The following is an 18,726-nucleotide window of genomic DNA, read 5'->3' as shown; positions in this document are numbered from 1 at the left end:
GTCCATTATCATTAACATTTCATCCAAATGCACAGAGATATAAATTGTGGGAAAGCCTTTTACAAAATTATAAAAGAAGCTGCTTCTTTTTTCTCCCCAGCTCTAGGATACATGAAGTTTCAACCTTAGTGGCTTCAAAATAATTATAGCTTTTTATTGCGACGATTTTCTTATAAACCAAAAAAGGATCAGATGAAATTTCAAGAATATGCAAAAACCATTCCCCATAAGGATACTTTAAGAACTGATTTGCATTTGTGTTTAGTGACTTCACTTTCAAGAGTGCTTCAACTGAAGTCACCTCAGATGTCCAAGCAGAATACAAAATTCAAAAGCATAAATTTACTTGAAGTTCTAGCTAGGATACCGCCAAAGAAAACAATCCTAAACTTAAATGCACCAGTAAACACCATTAGATTGAATGGGTCACCTTGCTTAACAATTTCAAAGCACTATTGCGTGAAATTACTGTTTTGCGTTCAGAAGCACAGGCCCCTTCTGAAAATATATGGTGATATTTAAATATTGTATTAGAAGAAATATATAGGAATAATGTTTGATGGGCCACTGGATTTACTATATTCACTGCATAACTAACCTATAAATTCTGCTCCCTCTACAAAGTGTGTTTCCTTTATTTTTTTCTGCCTTATCAACGGTAGATTTTGTACCAAAGCCTCTGATACTCATCTGTGAATACTGAGACCCACTTGGTTCCTTCCATGGCAGTATTTCAGTGGCCACACTTTAGATCCACTTATCAACTCCACCTCATATTCTGGGGGAAGACCTCTTGGCTAGTCTGGGAAATGTAAAGGAAGGCATAGCATAAATAGGCTCTGAATATTCCGCCCAGCTAGACTTATACCGCCTGGTGTTGGCATCTTTACGGTTGTGTGTGAGCAAGCCACCGCTTTTTCTACCAGATTTTCCCAGAGCATCTCCGCCCTACCCATTTTGTTTGAATCCTGTCTTTCAGAATCAGTGACACAGTCTGACTGGGCCTAGGGTGCTACCATTTAAACTCCAGTTTCTATACGTGGGGCTTTGCTCCATAAGACCAAAATTTCTTAAACAGTAATGAGGACTCAAACATAATCTCCCTGGACTTTAGGTGGCTGAGGCTCAGCAACCTACCTGAGAACATGAGAAAAAGTCAGGAGACTTGCAAAGAGCTCGGCTCTTACAGCCCTGATCCCGAGAACCCGCACCTCCACCCAAACATCTTGTGTGTGAGCCATTCTACTGTGTCTGCTGTTAACAGCCAGCTATAATTAACAGAGTCTGAGAACATCTTGCTTTGTTCTGAGAACTGACATTTTCCCCTTCTGATCATCAGAGCAAAGCACTTAACCTCTTGCTCTGGCTGCCAAGAGTCTTCGGCCAGCTTTTACAGTTTGTCATCGCAATCGTGGTCCCCTTTATCATTGTTTCAGATGTTCTCTAATGCACTCTTAACTGTTGTCCTCCTCCTATCTCTGTCTCTCTGAAAACTCTATAAACTTATTTGAAAAGAGGAGACATACGGATTTAAGTTTAAATGGGTTTAATTGCAGCTCTTTGTAAAAATTATATAAAACCCCCCAGATAGGTAACGTGATCCTTTTTATGGTTAATCTTCTCATTGTTCTGGATATTGGATGTCATTAATCATTAAACTAAAGAAACATTTTAAACGTGTTTGCTTCTCTAGGACGTGGGCTAATGTCAGGGACAGGGAAGTAAACAATTCAGTTATGGACCCCTTACTCACACTGTTTATAGGATCAAGGACAACTTACAAATAATGCGTTTAGTAATTTTTATCAGTTAGAACAATCAAGTGAATATTGAAACCAAGATCTCAGTCAAAGTTACTTTAAATTGATGCTGACTATTAAATACTTAAAAAATAAAAATGAAAGCTTTTTTCTTTTTCTGAAAAAATCAGACAGTAGAGCACCCACTTTTATTATGATTTCTTCTATCTTAATTTCAGTTTTGGTCTCATGAATGCTAATGATCTGGGGTTAGCTTCCATGAACTAATGTCTTTATTAATATTCAATGCCATATTATTCAAAAATAAAAATTGGAAACTGCTTACTGAAAGCATTTTAAGAGAATTATCTGAGCTGGTGATCTACACAGGGACAGCATTCCCTGTGCATCTTGTTACTTGCAATGTACCTTGAAGTAGGAAGATTATACCTAAAAGGGATAATTTGCTCTCCAGGGTAATAAAATGCTCTCGTTTGAAAAGAGAGCAGTAAATATAAACTGAATGAATGCACAAATAAAAATGCAGAGTATTAAAAACAATGCGGTTAATCCAGAATCCAAATAAACAGATAATACAAAGATCCAGAAGTTGTATCTTAACACTGTATAATGGTGATGTGGTCTGCACACAGCAGAATACTCAGGCTTCTTTGGATATATAAAACAAAGATAAAATTGGGCTCAGGAGTTCCCATTGTGGCTCAGCGGTAAGGACACAACGTTGTCTCTGTGAGGATGCAGATTTGATCCCCAGCCTCGCCCAGTAAGGTAAGCTGCAGCAGAGCTTGCAGAAACGGCTCAGATCCTGTGTCACTACAGCTGCAGCTGCAGCTCTGATTCAACCTAAGCCCAGGAACTTCCATATGCTGCTGGTGAAACCCTAAAAAAATAAAATAAAAAAAAGCTGGTTCCTAGTCAGATTCATTTCTGCTACACCACGATGGGAACTCCTGTAATAAGCTGTTCTTAGAAAGTTTCAAAAGTCTACTTTTTGAAAGTTGGTAATTGATGTAATACTTTTCAGTAAACCAGAATATCAGTTCTGTAAGCTATCTCATCTCCTTTTTTTTTTTTTTTTTTTTTTTTTTTTTTTGTCTTTTTGCTATTTCTTTGGGCTGCTCCCGCAGCATATGGAGGTTCCCAGGCTAGGGGTCGAATCGGAGCTGTAGCCACTGGCCTACGCCAGAGCCACAGCAACGCAAAACCCGAGCCGCATCTGCAACCTACACCACAGCTCACGGCAACGCCAGATCGTTAACCCACTGAGCAAGGGCAGGGACCGAACCCGCAACCTCATGGTTCCTAGTCGGATTCGTTAACCACTGTGCCACGACGGGAACTCCCCATCTCTTTTTTTTTTTTAATTTACAATACTTACCTAAACATATCCAACAATATTTACCTAAACATATCCAAGAAAATCACTGTTTTCTTTTTAATATTAGGCTTCTTTTTAATGGTAGTGAACACAGTCATTTCTAAACAGAGGAGGTAGATTAGGCAAATGTTCTACCTTCAAGGTAGATTAGGCAAATGTTCCACCACAGCTTCTTCTTAGAAAGAAGCACATTATCTGGCCTTTTGGCCACCTCTGCATTGTGTTCAGTAGAAAGAGCATCTGCTCAGTTATTTCTAGATTGTTGAGGAAAGTACTTACACAAGTTTGGAGATGAACAAAGCTTCCTTTGCTCTCTCTCTCAATTGGTGGTAAGCTAGGAGCCCTCAATATTGTGACGCTTGAATAAGAAATTGCAGTGCATATTGAACTGGGTGCAGGGGAAATGTCCTATTCCTAGGAACAGACAGAATATGCAAAACATCCCGTTTAGTGTGGGGTGGTGAAAAGAGCATAGGGGACTTCCCTTGTGATACAGTAGGTTAAGGATTCAGCATTGTCACTGCAGCAGCTCTGTTCACTGTCATGGCGTGGGTTCGATCCTTGGCCTGGGAACTTACAGGTGCTGCAGGCATGGCCAACAACAACAAACACCCCCAAAAGAACAAAACAAAACAAACGAAAAAAGCATAGGGCCTAAGCTATAAAGATGATTAAGTTTGTTTTTAGGGCCTTCTCTGTCACAGAAAATTATGTGCTTATCCATCAAACAGAAGGTCTCACCTACATTACAAAAACTAACAGAAAAATGAGATATGATAAAGAGGTAAGGAAAGATCTGAAAAATGCTAATTCCTCTATAAATACTGACTGACCACAGGGACCCCAAGGAATCTCATCCTTTATACAAGGATGGCTTAGAAAATCAACATTTTCCAAATGAGATTTCTCTCTTCCTCCCTTCCTCCCCCAGATCAATCCTTAAATTGATTTGCCTTAAAGGTTGACACACATTCAGCATCTGACTCCTTTCTCTCTGAGTTTCACAAATTCTCCCTTGTTTTTTCACCTACCACTAATATATTCCCGATACTATAATGACCCAAATAATGCCCATTTAGTCAGAATGCTGTAGATGCTGACTGCAATTCAGTTCCAATATTTCTTAAGAGTTGAATCACTTTCTTTTATCAATATGAGAATTCTTTAGCATATAAGAACATTCAGCTTCCCATCACTTACTGCCTTATTATGCCTAAATGAATGGTTGTCAACGAGGTTTTCTTTTTTAGTGACAGTTAAGATTTTATAAGATAGATGGTCTCATTAGACTAAAATGCTTGAAGACATCTATCTTTTTCCTAAATAATTGGCAGTTCATCATTTTTTAAGCAAAATCGTAATAGATACAGTCAGCGAGTTGACATGGAGACTTCCTGCCTGGGTTAATGCTAATTAGTTTTCATATCTGAATATTAAGGAATGGGGTTCTCAGGGATTGTATTTGCCCAAACACAAAAACACAAACAATTGTTACTAATATTGCTTCATTTAAACATTTTCACTCATTATCTCTTATTTTTCATTTTAACAGGTTTTATGGAATATATCTCAAAGCCTCAAAGCCTCACTTAGAAGGGTAGTCATGTAGAGATATCCAGAAAGCAGCCATCTCACTGTTAACCTTGGAAGAAGCGACCTTGGGCTTTTTAGGGAACTGAGACCACTGCTTACTGGGTCAAGGTCTCCTATTAAAAGCAGACTAGGCGTTCCCTTTGTGGCTCAGTGGTAATGAACACAACTAATGTGCCTGAGGATGCCAGTTTGATCCCTGGCCTCACTCAGTGGGTTAAGGATCCAGTGTTGCCATGAGGGGTGGTATAGGTCGCAGATGCAACTTAGATCCCGGGCTACCATGGCTGTGGCATAGGCCAGCAGCTGCAGCTCCAGTTCAACCCCTAGCCTGGGAACTTCCATATGCTACACATGAGGCCCTAAAAAGCAAAAAAAAAAAAAAAAAAAGCAAACTAACATCCCACTTCCTCCCCACTCCCCTTGGCAACCACAAGTCTATTCTCTATGGCCACTGAATCTGTTCCTGTTCTGTAGATAGGTTTATTTCTGCCATATTTTAGATTCCACATATATGTGATTTATGTATTTATGTGTATATGGTATTTGTCTTTCTCTGACTTTGTATAAGAATCTCTAGTTGCACAGTATTGCTGCAAGTGTCACTATGCTGTACAGCAGAAATTGACGCAACACTGGAAATCTACTTTACTTAAATAAAAATAAAATTAAATTAAAAAAAAAAAAAAAAGACTGATGGATTCCCAAAGGAGTTCCTCTACTGTTCAATTTTTTTCTGTCACTGCCTCTCCCACCCGGGAATCATGCTCCCCTCTCCTGACTGTTAGGATGACGTCTTTAAATGCTGCCAGTGGAATCAGCAGTTCCTGGGAGCATCTCTTTACCAGACACCATATTGGGACAGGAGGTAAGAAAAAGAAAAGGAACTGGTATATGAAAAATGGTCCCCTTCACAAAAGATTAAATTCAGACATAACCTGGAACATAAAGATTTTAGTTTATTCAAACTGACAGAACTTCTGCTACAGCATTTTTAGTACACTAATAACTGGCCAAATTATCTTTATGAAAAACAAAGGAGCATTTCCACTTAGATAAGTCAAATCTGCTGTGTTTGTGAAATTTCCAGATAGTTAATCATGCCTAGATTTAGCTATGGTCTTTTAAATACTGTATGCACAATAACATAAAATTAGCAGAAAGGGACTAATCCAGCCAGCAAATTCATGAACTCTAACCAGATGCTGCACTTTGTTATTTATTTATTTATTTTTGTCTTTTTGCTATTTCATGGGCCGCTCCCGCGGCATATGGAGGTTCCCAGGCTAGGGGTCGAATCAGAGCTGTAGCCACCAGCCTGCGCCAGAGCCACAGCAACGTGGGATCCGAGCCGCATCTGCAACCTACCCCACAGCTCACGGCAACGCCGGATCGTTAACCCACTGAGCAAGGGCAGGGATCAAACCCGCGACCTCGTGGTTCCTAGTCGGATTCGTTAACCACTGTGCCACGACGGGAACTCCTGCACTTTGGCATTAGAAAATGCTTTGAAGAAAACTAGGACAGAAATACTGAACCAGGAAATAATATTTTGTGAAAGGTTAAGTATGGAATAAAATTCATGCTGGATTGCTTAAACCCAAACCATTTGTATTAGTACAATATTCATATTAGTATTCATTCAGGCAAAAGATTGTTTTGTCTAAACTATCAGCTGTTCTGCACTGAAGTGTAGCCATACAAAAAATCATTATTTAAGCTTCCAAAATGTTGTTTCTCCCTGTTGCATCAAGTTAACAAATGCACCTGATCATCTGTGCACAGGCTTGAACATCCCTACCTTCAAATGTGATAAGTATCATCTACCCCATCAAGGCAAAGTATGCCTTACCTCTAATTTGAAATAAATTTAATAAAATGTACTTTTACAATTCCAAGCTTCATATTATATCATATTAACCAAAAAAAAATAGGAAAAGGAAATGACCTTTTCAAGTGATTTATGGTAAAGAAAACATGCCCTTTTTAACCTATTGGAAACCATAAATACAGAAAACACATGCAATTTCATACCCTTTCAACAGGGTTATGAAATTGGGTGTGGCTGGGTCAAGCTGCACCTTTCTTCATAGCTTATTTGTGTTAGCAGGTGAAGAATGGACAGTTCTTGAAGAGTGAAGAGTAATAGGGAAGAGAACAAAATATATTTTTAAAGCTATTGAGGACAATGCAACAGGACAAATAAAGGAAATAGGTTACATAGAAGACAAAATTTTTTTTTTTTCATTTTAGGGCCGCACCCATGGCATATGGAAGTCCCCAGGCTAGGGGTCAAATCAGAGCCACACCTGCCAGTCTACACCACAGCCACAGCAACGCTGTATATAAGCCACACCTGCGACCTGCACGACAGTTTTCAGCAATGCCAGATCCTTAACCCACTGAGAGAGGCTGGGAATCAAACCCGCATCCTCATGGACATCGTGTCGGGTTCTCAACCTGCTGAGCCACAATGGGAACTCCTTTATTTTTATTTATTTATTTATTTATTTATTTATTTAGGAAGACATTAAACTTCATCAAATTTCTTGGCTATCACCTATAAATAACTATATCCATCTTACATAAATCAAAGGCCAATCTGAAATACCCTTCTCCTACCATATGTTGTCAAGTACATTCAAACAGAAAGTAGATAACACCATAAAACTCCTGTTGTACTCTCTACCTGTATAATCTAAGCAGCACACGTTATGCAGAAGATGTGTAAGGAAGATGCCATGACTGAATGCAGAGGCAACCACTGGGCTTGGTACCCAAGTCCTTACTATGGAGAAAGTGGTTTTATCTACCTGTTTGATTTCGCATTCATTTAAAGGTTTCATGTGGCTAGAAATTTTTAATTTTTTTAAGTCATTAGTAAAGACTTCTAGATTCCCTATCACAGTACATTTCATGGTGACATACTGACATTCACTAATCCTGTGTTTTTAAAATTTCCTTTGTGCCCCGTTTTCTAAGGGTGTAGGGAAGCACAGGTTATCACAGTTAAGAAGGTAGGCAGATTAATGCACTAAAATAATAAAAGGCTTCAATATTTGGTTACAGATTTCAATCTCAGAATCCCTCGAAGACATTGTTCCTCCTTTTATTGTCAACAAGTCATTTTATTTTCCACATTATTCTATAAACTCTTGTAAACCAAACAAGGTTTTAAAAATATTCTGAGGTTCCGTTATTATTTCCCAATTCCAAGGTATGAAATGAAGTTCTAGGTTGAGAATCACGAATTTAATAACTTCAGCGAATGCCATCCAGGAAAAAAAATTAAAAGTGTGTATTACATCCTGAAAGCCAAGCAGGGCCTCTCAATGCTCTGGTTCGATAAAGGCAAGTTCAATTTCCAAAATCCAAGTTAGTTATGCCGGGTTTCATGCCAAACCTCTTAATCTTCCCAATGATCAGTAGGGATTTTTTTGTTGCAAAATAGGGAAGGAATGAGACACTGTCTGAATTGATACAAATCCTTCCCGCACTTCTAAAAATAGCTAAAAGCAAATAATATCATGATTAAGTGGGCCAGTGATGTTATTTTTGATTGTGAAGGCCTATGAATAAATACTATTCTGCAAACATTTTCTCTCTATTGAGGAAGAAAATTGAATGTCTGTTTGCTGAAGTTAAAGCAATCTGAAATTCAATTTGTAGGCTATGGATCAGATTTAGTAGCACGTACCACAAACATCTTTAGACTAGGATAAAGATTCATTTTGGTGTGTATCCAGCTAACTCATTTTTGTTCCCTTTGCAAAATGCAGTTTTGTATTGATTTTCTGAGAATAACTAGGATGCAAAAATTAGTGTTTATTCGGGTAGTGAATTGACTCTCACTCTGAAATAAATGGCCTGCTCTTCTTGTTAAAAATCTTCACAAATCTACATAATAAAATATGTTGACAGGTCATTGCATGGGTGGTAGATCCCCTGAGAAGTCTCAGAATTTAAAAAAAAATGTGACTTCTCTCAAAATAAATACTCAAATTATTAAAGTTCAAAACAGATATGCATTTGAATACGATTTTAAAACCAGGAATAAAGAGATGAGTTTGTGTCTTGTTTTCCATTAGAAATGGCCAATCTCTCTTTTAAATAAAAAATCAAACCGAGACACCAAAGACTTATTCAATGATAGACTTAGGTATTTTAATTTAGTGGTTTTTGTTGCTGTTTGCTTTAGTGTGGGCAATTAAAACCTGCTGGCAGGAGAGGTCAGAAGAGAAAGTCAGTGTCACCGGGAGAGATGGAAGACTAAACAAAAGCTAACATAGTGGTCCCCAGCACCAGAGGCTTACAGGAGAGACAAAGGAGAGAAAGAGAAAGGCAAAGCAACATCCCTGAGGATGACTCAAATCAAAACCTCTAGGTTTCTGCTCTACGAGAACTGTACTTGCTGAAGGACAAAGAGAAGGAAGCCAAACACCCTTTACTGGTGACCCAGAGACAAGGCTGAGTGTATAAAGAAGCACATCAGGCAAAGCCAAGGGCTTTTACTATAACCTGACTTACCTACCGGCTGCTGCAATCTTGGACATGTTGCTCAAACTCTCCGAGCCTCAATGGCCTGATTTGTAAAAGGGGTATATCTACGTATAAAGTTAGCCATCTGTGGCATGCCCACAGCCTTGTTAATAGGATTGAATTAGAAAGTGGAAAAAGAGCTAGCCAATCTTGCCTATTATTAATGACATCAGCAGTTAAGCGCTCCTCTCTTTTCCCTCTTTGTTGGTGAGAAGCTTCTTCTATTTCCTTTGGTTTCTGTTTGTCAAGTTATACCCCTCACACATGTGATAATCTCACATTAATAATATTCACTTTCTCTCTATTTTATTTTTTACTTTTGGAGGCCCGCACCTACAGCATATGGAAGTTCCCAGGCTAGGGGTCGAATTGGAGCTGCAGCTGCCGGCCTACACCATAGCCAGATCCAAGCCGCATCTGCAACCTACACTGTAGCTTGCAGCAACATCAGATCCTGAACCCACTGAGCAAGGCCAGGGATGAAACCCACATCCTCACAGACACTATTTCAGGTTCTTAATACACTGAGTCACAATGGGAACTCCACTTTCTCTCCATTTTAGCCACCCATACTCACAACACACAGTCTTTCTAAAACTGTAGTCATAACTATTGGCCACACAGTCACCCAGATGTTTGCTTTCAGTAGGTATTTCTGTGCTTGTCCCAAACCGAGTGAATCTAAATCTCTGTGGGTGAGACAGAAATATGTTTTCCTAACAAATCCTGAGATTATCTCAAAATGCAGTCTGGAAACCATATTTCAGTCTCCCACTCTTCCCTCTGCACTGTCCTTTGACCTGTCTGACATCATCTGACCTCATCACCGATCCTTTCTTCCATTGGAATAATTATTCATTCTATATGTATCTTTTTCACCTTTTTTTGGGAATTCCAGCACAGAGACTGTGCTTCACCCTTTTTATAACCGTCTCATGAGGAATCCAGCTCCCGGCCAGAATAACAATGTGTGATTTTTCAGGCCTGAACATGGGCCGTTACAGAGGCTTTCCTGACAGCCCTCACAGGGGAGAAGTGCCCCTCCCACCCCACACCTGGATGCAAGTACAGCCTCCACTGCAGGCTCTGGAAGGGGTGCACGCCTCCATGGCCACCCTTGCTCTTCTGTAAATCTGCATTCCTAGCCCAGTGCCTTCGTCTGAGGGCCTCTTTATTGGGGGGCCATCCACAGAGGCCATGCTTAGGCACCTCTTATAGGAGAAAGTGGGGACACTTGAAAACACAACTCTCTCTTCTGGCTGAGGGCTCAGTATTGCACTCTCTCTCCCCTCTCCTTTCCCGGGGTTAAGTAAACCTCTGGGAAAAAAAACAAAAAACAAAAACAAACAAACAAAAAAAAACCTCTGGAACCTTACATTTGAGGCTCCCTCAGCCATGAAGATAATCCCCCCCCCCTTTTTTTTTTTGGCTCTTTAGGGCTGCACTTGCAGCATATGGACGTTCCCAGGCTAGGGGTTGAATTGGAGCTGCAGCTGCTGACCTACACCACAGCCACAGCAATGCCAGATCCTTAACCCACTGAGTGGGGCCAGGGATCAAACCCGTGTCCTCATGGATACTAGTCGGGTTTGTTACCACTGAACCACAATGGGAACTCCTGAGATAATCCTTCCTTTTGTGCTGAGCCACCTGCTCTAACCCAGGGACCCTCAAACGTGGGGAAAAAGGAGCAGGTGGGAGTTGGGGCTTTCTCCAGGTTGGCCTCTTGCTTACACTATCATGGTAAATGATGAAATGATTGACTCTTCCTTTCATGTTCCATTTCATTTTTAGTCGGCTGCTCTGAGACCTGCCAGCTCACCTCTCTCTCCAGCTCAGCTGAGCTCCTGATATCGCCATGTTCCAGCTCTTCTGCATCTCTTCAAAGCCAAATTGGCTATTTAGTGTTAGAGAACATCTGGAGAAAACAAAACTTTAAAGAAAAATTAAGCCTGGTGGAACCCAACTGTTTTCCTTCCTAGAGCCCACACGGGCCTACTGACAGCAGCAGGAAAATCACACCACTGTCTGGACCTTTGAAACTGTAACTTGATAATCGCCAACCTCAACCAGGCCCTCAACATCCTACTGCTTCCTCCTTAGTCCTGCTATTTCAGCCACTCAGCACCTGATTTATATTCTCCACCACATCCAACTTCTGACCTCATTGTTTCCCCCGTGTCCCAGAATATTCTTTGATTCATAGCTGATAAAGAGAATAGGAACCAAAGGACAAAAACTTCCTCAACTTCCTGTCACTGATCTTAAAACCCATCTTTCAGGCTTTTTCTTGTTTACAATGAAGTCTCCCTTCTTTTTTCGACAGCTAATACCTTTATCTGTGCTCTACTCATTATTTTCCACTTTCTTAAGGACTTTATTATATTGATTTTCCTCCCTCTTTCCTGTATTGATGAACCTCTTGCACTCTGCAGGCTGCTTCACACTGACCTGTAAATATCCTCAAATTTCCTCCCACTTTGAAATAAAAACAAAAAATGAGCAGCCCCACATCTCCCCCTAGCTAGAAGTAATGCTTAACTATTTGGAAATTCTAGCCCATAGATAGCTCTACTTTCTTGCTATTCTTTTTCTTTTTATGTCTGCACCTGCGGCATATGGAAGTTCCTAGGCTAGGGCTTGAATGGGAGCTGCAGCTGAGGCCACAGCCAAAGCGACATTGGATCCAAGCTGCATCTGCAACCCACACCACGGCTTGCAGCAATGCTGGATCCTTAACCCACTGAGTGAGGCCACAGGTCGAATCTGCATCCTCAAAGAGACAACATTAGATCCTTAACCTACTGAGCCACAAAGGAAACTCCTACTTTCTTGCTATTTAATACTGGAAATGTAGCTGGTCAACTGAGAAAGTGATTTTTTAAAATACTATTTAGTTTTGATTAATTTCGGTGTTACTTTCAATAGGCATAATTGGCTAGTGGCTATCATATTGGACAGGCAGATCCAGATTAACACTGAAACTTAAATTAAAAAACTTATCCTGACAAAATAACTAGAATGAGGGAGTTCCCGTCGTGGCGCAGTGGTTAACGAATCCGACTAGGAACCATGAGGTTGCGGTTTCGGTCCCTGCCCTTGCTCAGTGGGTTAACGATCCGGCGTTGCCGTGAGCTGTGGTGTAGGTTGCAGACGCGGCTCGGATCCCGCATTGCTGTGGCTCTGGCGTAGGCCTGTGGCTACAGCTCCGATTCGACCCCTAGCCTGGGAACCTCCATATGCCGCGGGAGCGGCCCAAGAAATAGCAACAACAACAACAGCAACGAAAAAAACAAACAAAAAAAAAAAAACTAGAATGAAAATAACATCTCAATATAAACAGAAGTTATGTTTTCTTAACTTAGTTATTATTTGAAATAGACATAAAAGAAGAAATTGACAGTGACACTATAATAGTGGGGGACTTTAACACCCCACTTACGTCAATGGACCAATCATCCAGACAGAAAATCAATAAGGAAATATAGGTCTTAAATAACATATTAGACCAAATAGACTTAACTAATACATATAGAGCATTCCACCCCAAGGCAGAAGAATACAAATTCTTTTCAAGTGCACATGGAACATTCTCCAGGACAGATCACATGCTAAGCCACAAAAGAAGAAGCCTTGGTAATTTCAGAAACCTAAAATCATATGAAGCATCTTTTCTGACCATAGCCCTATGAGACTAGAAATCAACTACAAGAAACACTGCAAAATACACAATCATGTGGGAGATGAACAATATGCTACTCAACAACCAGTGGATCACTGGAGAAATCAAAGAGGAAATAAAAAATACCTAAGGGCAAATGAAGACAAAAACATGGCAATCCAAAACCTATGGGACACAGCAAAAGCAGGCCTAAAAGAAGAGTTTATAGTGATACAAGCCTACCTCAGGAAACAAGAAATATCTCAAAACCTAACTTTACACCTAAAGCAACTTAGAGAAAAAAAGAACAAACAAAACTCAAAAGTGAGTAGAAGGAAATAAATCCTAAAGGTCAGAACAGAAATAAATGACTTAAAAAAGCAATGAAGTTCAATGAGACTAAAAGCTGGTTATTTGAAAAGATAAACAAAATTGATAAACCTTTAGCCAGACTCATCAAGAAAAAAAAAAAAAAAAAGGAGAGGGCTCAAATCAGTAAAATCAGAAATGTAAAAGGAGAAGTTACAACCAACACTACAGAAATACAACGGATCATAAGAGACAACTATGAACAACTGCATGCCCCCAAAGTGGCCAATCTGGAAGAAATGGGCCAGTTCTTAGAAAGGTACATCTCCAACGTCTGAACCAAGGAACAAACAGAAAATATGTACGGTACCAATTACCAGTACTGAAACTGAATCATTAATTTAAAAACTCCTAACAAACAAAAACCCTGGACCAGATGGCTTCACTAGTGAATTCTACCAACACTTAGAGAGGAGTTAACACCTATCCTTCTGAAACTATTCCAGTTTAATTCTTTTTTTTTTTTTTTTTTTTGGTAATTCTTGCCCACCTCCCAACTCTTGTGTAAAAATTTGTACTGATAATAACTCTAGTATTTGTTGAATGACCCTGAGACTAGCAATGGCTATGTGATATTAGCAATCAGCATGAAATAATTCTTTAAAACTAATAATCAGATATCTTACTAGGAAAATGGAGCACACATTGCACGAGCAAAGCCGATGATGCTGGGCTATTCATGAACGTGGGAAGGACAGTAATCCTGAGAAGAGTTGCCAAGATGCACTCAGCAGAGCAAATATTAACAAACTACATGTAAGCGTTTTACCACCATCAGACGTGGAGGCCGTCAGGTGAGCAACATAAAAAGCTCACTGAGTTCAGGGGTGTAACACAGTAACCAAGGGAGAACTAACTTCTGTATAGAAAACAAGGCAGAAAAATCCAGTCCCACTGTGTACATGAAGTGGTCCTTTTTATGTTCCTTCCATGTAAGTTCTCTCCCAGAGCTATAAAGTAGGATGTGGTGGCTCAAGTAGCTGAGAATTTTTAAGCACACCAGCTGCTCCTTAACATTCTTCTAAGAAATCTGAGGATAACGTTAACTTTAAAGTCCACAATTCCCTTGTGCCCAACAGTCAACGGTGCAGAGTTTTATTGTCAGAGCCTGTGGGAGAATCCATAACGTGTGGAAAAAGCAATATATGTTGACTACAAATTGACAGCAATCAAAGTTACAGCCTGTAGAGATCAAAGGAAAGAATCAGATTTGGTTTGGGTTTTTTTTTTTTTTTCAGAAGGCTAGTTCCAGAACAAAACTAAAGAACATGTGTTGGCATGTTCTCTTTTTAAATAAAAGATAAGGAAAAGTTCCAGGGAGATTAAATGCATGAGCTGAGTTGACCACTTGAGACCACAACAGTGAGGAGCCTTTTGTGTTTTCCAGGTTAACATGCTTTCTGTTACATCATACTTCTCCAAGCCTAATACCTGTTTTATATATTATCATTAAGGAATTACAGAACAGACTATTGTCTTCTATCCTCATTACCATGACTGTGTTAAACACAGGTTGAGCAAAAATATTAAAGAAAATATTGCTAACTGCCTACCAGTGGCTAGATGCTGGATTATGCATTTGGAAGTAGAATGGGTGCGAAGAGCATTAAAAAAATCATTAGATGACAGCTTTCACCTTATTTTGGCAACGAGAAATTGATAGGTAAGGGGTAAATAACAATGAAGGAGATAAAGGGAAAACCCTAAGTGACCATTTTCTATAGCCCCCTCAATTGAAATCCAGAAAGGACAGGGAGTTCCGTTGTAGCTCAGCAGTAATGAACCTAACTAGTATCCATGAGGATGCAGGTTCGATCCCTGGCCTCGCTCAATGGGTTAAGGATCAGGCTTTACTGTGAGCTATGGTGTTGGTTGCAGAAGTGGCTCAGATCTGGCATTGCTGGGGCTGTGGTGTAGGCCAGCAGCTGCAGTTCAGATTCAATTCCTAGCCTGGGAACTTCCATGTGCCATAGGTGCGGCCCTAAAAAGACAGAAAGAGAAAGAGAGAGAGAGAGAGAGAAAAAGAAAGAAAGGAAGGAAGGAAGGAAAGAAAGGAATCCAAGGAGGACAGAAATCACTGTGAATGGAGCAGTCCTGAAAGACTTCACCAGCAAGTTGAGACCTCTGCAGCCTGACAGGCTGAATAAGATTTGGATAAGCAGTAGTATTTATACAAATACTATTTATACAAATACATATTTATACAAATATGGCTTTATGAGTAAGGGGTGACACAAGCACAGACATTTTTACGAAGCCTTCTAAAACCCTGACACTTGTGGTTTTGTCCACAGATGTCAAATGACAACGTAGAATGAAGCTTTTTAAATGCCGTAGTTCTTACCTATGTAAACCAAACAAACAAACAAACAAAACAAAGAAACAACAAAAGAGCAGAGAATAATATAAGAACTGGGTAGAAAACTGCCTCCAAGAAAGAAAGTTTTTCTGCAAAGGCACTGAGAAGCTCTAGACAGTGTCATGGGGTATTCATATCAATGTCTAAAGAAGAGGCCATTTCTTTTTCCTCCATCTATTTAGGCAAACGACGGAGGAATTCTTTCATACCCTGGAAGAAAGGACATTTCAGTGGCTTCAGAAATACGTAGGAAATAAATTTTATCTCAAAACCACTGCAGACACTGCCCAGAGCAAAATAAAAATAAATGTCGACTGGCTGCCCTGGTTTTACCTTTGGAAAGCAAACGAGCTTGCAACCTCTTGATCTCACTCCCTAGCTTCTCCTCTGCTCCTTCTCATTTCCCTGTCATTATTTTTGCATAAATTTAGGAATCTTATGTAATAATGGAAATTATATATTTGGAATGGTGCTACAATCAAGATAAATGCCTTTAAATGCCAAAAAAGAAAAGGAAAAAAGAGGGGAGAGAGTACAATACAATACCACAGGGATAGGAGAGGCATTAGTTGCAAAAGAATCTGAACTCGTATTCCCACTCACCTACATTCGATACGTGTGACTTGAGGCTATTAATTAATCCTGTTGAGTTTTCTATTCAATATCTGTAAAACAGCAATAATGAATCTCTCACAGAGGATGGTAACAAAGGGCCTAATGTAGTTCTGAGCTAGTACAATAATAAAAAAAAAAATGTAATTCTTATCCTTATCTCCACACTAAGAAGTGAATAAATATTTACAAATTTTCTCTTATAAAAGAGTAGATACTTGGAGTTCCCATCGTGACTCAGTGGTTAACAAATCCAACTAGGAACCGTGAGGTTGCGGGTTCGATCCCTGCCCTTGCTCAGTGGGTTAACGATCCGGCGTTGCTGTGAGCTGTGGTGTAGGTTGCAGACGCGGCCTGGATCCCGCGTTGCTGTGGCTCTGGTGTAGGCCAGTGGCTACGGCTCCAATTCGACCCCTAGCCTGGGAACCTCCATATGCCGCGGGAGTGGCCCAAGAAATGGCAAAAAGACAAAAAAAAAAAAAAAAAAAAAAAAAAAAAAAGAAGAGTAGATACTTGTGAAATCTTGCCCTAATGGGGCAAGTAAATGTTGTCTTTTTAAACCAATCCACTGACATCAAAAGAGGACAACTTCCCAATGGATGAAACACAGTTAATCATTCATAGTTACTCAATCACAAGTTAATTTTCAATCAACGAGGTCATTTTCTGGGGTCTTTCATTTTTTAATTTCAGACAAGAATGGAAACATGCAGCTATTTTAAAATATGCACATAGGCACTTGAAATAAACTCACACTCACACATCTCAGATTTCGGGGGGGGGGATGTAAACACTTTAGAAAGCCAAGTTTAATTTTCTAAACATGCTTTTCCTAAGTTATTCCTAAATTCAAAACAATGCCTGCATTTCTGTACACTAACAATGAAGGATAAGAAAGAGAAATTAAGGAAAAGAAAGGAAGGAAGGAGGAAAACTCGGCAGAATATCTAAATAGACATTTCTCCAAAGAAGACATACAGATGGCAGAAATGCACATGAAAAGATGCTAAACATTGCTCATTATTAGAGAAATGAAAATCAATACTATACTGAGGCATCACCTCACACCAGTCAAAATGACCATCACTAAAAAGTCTACAAACAATAAATGCTGAAGAGTGTGTGGAGAGAAACAGGCCCTCCTACACCATTGGTGGGAATGTAAATTGGTATGCCACTGTGGAGAACAGTATGGAAGTTTCTTAAAAAACTAAAAATAGAACTATATAATCCAGAAATCCCACTCCTGGGCATCAAATCATGCAAAAAAACATAACTTGAAAAGTTATATGTACCCCCATTGTTCACTGCAGCACTATTTACAATAGCCAAGATATGGAAGCAAACTAAATATCCACTGACAGAGGAATGGATTAAGATGTGGTACATATATACAATGGAATGTTACTCAGTCATAAAAAGAATGAAATAACGCCATTTGCAGCAACATGGATATACCTATAGATTATCATATTAAGTGAAGAAAGTCAAAGACAAATATATGATATCACTTGACGATGAATCTAAAAAAAGACACAAATCAACTTGTTTGCAAGGTAGAAACATATTCACAGACTTCAAAAACAAACTTATGGTTACCAAAGAGTGGTAGTGGGAGGGATAAATCAGGAGTTTAGTATTAAAATATACATACTACCATATATAAAGGAGATAACCAACAGGGACCTACTGTATAGCACAGGGAACTCTACTCAATATTCTATAATAGTCTATATGGGAATAGAACCTGAAAAATAATAGATTTATGTATATGTATAACTGAATCACTTGGTTATAACCTAAAACTAACACATTTTAAATCATCTATACTTCAATATAAAAAAGCTTAGACACAATATATGATATACAATATGAAAAAATAAACGATATTTAACAAAAAAATAAAAGAAAATGTTAAAGTTAACCTACAACAGTTTCTGAATATAGTTCTTTGTAAGAGATTCATGAAAACAGAAGTATAAGTGTATCGTTCAAATGACTGATGTTCTGCATCAAATAATTTTAGCTCAGTGAATTATATCTTATTAACAATCTATGCCTTTCTCAAAATGGAAGAAAATACCAGCAGCAATTATTTAGGGATTTATAGCCATGTTTCTTTTATGACTAAGTGTCTTCAAATTCACCCTAACCCAACTCACTCAAGCAGACAACCGCAGAAATTCACCACTTCCCCTTGACTCTTCTTGAGCTCACTATCCTTCTTTCTCAGTCTGCTACAGCCATATATGTTCCTTGTTTCCAGACCGCACCTTTCCTGCACCTTTCCTTTCACTCAGGATCAGTCCAGACTGTGTGGAGCAGGTACAGGGAGGAAAAAGAAGAGTAAGGTTTCAGAGCTGCTGCTTTCCACGTCTCACACCTAGTTCATTTCTCCAGATAGCTCAAAATACTCATCCCATAGACCTTCTCCTATTATTTAACTCAAAATCCTCAC

General features: G+C 39.3%; 1 protein-coding gene across 3 annotated transcripts in view; it reads right to left on the bottom strand.

The window, feature by feature from the left end:
- Positions 1–18,726, bottom strand: part of GLRA3 (glycine receptor alpha 3) — a 488,702-nt gene that overhangs the window by 325,682 nt on the left and 144,294 nt on the right. Inside the window, exon 3 of one of the 3 annotated variants that reach the window (XM_084997695.1) lies at positions 3,418–3,552. The exons of the other annotated variants lie outside the window; for them this stretch is intronic. The gene's annotated coding sequence lies outside the window, so the exon portion shown is untranslated. The remainder of the gene's footprint in view (positions 1–3,417; positions 3,553–18,726) is intronic. 3 annotated transcript variants of the gene reach the window in all.

This window comes from Sus scrofa, chromosome 14 (genome assembly GCF_054392235.1).
Source record: "Sus scrofa isolate SSC_HxYL_T2T_F1_AM1 chromosome 14, Sscrofa_HxYL_maternal_Yorkshire_Landrace_v2.0, whole genome shotgun sequence".
Lineage (NCBI taxonomy): Eukaryota > Metazoa > Chordata > Mammalia > Artiodactyla > Suidae > Sus > Sus scrofa.
The sequence above is the reverse complement of the archived record's forward strand: the minus strand, read 5'-3'. Positions and strand labels throughout refer to the sequence as shown.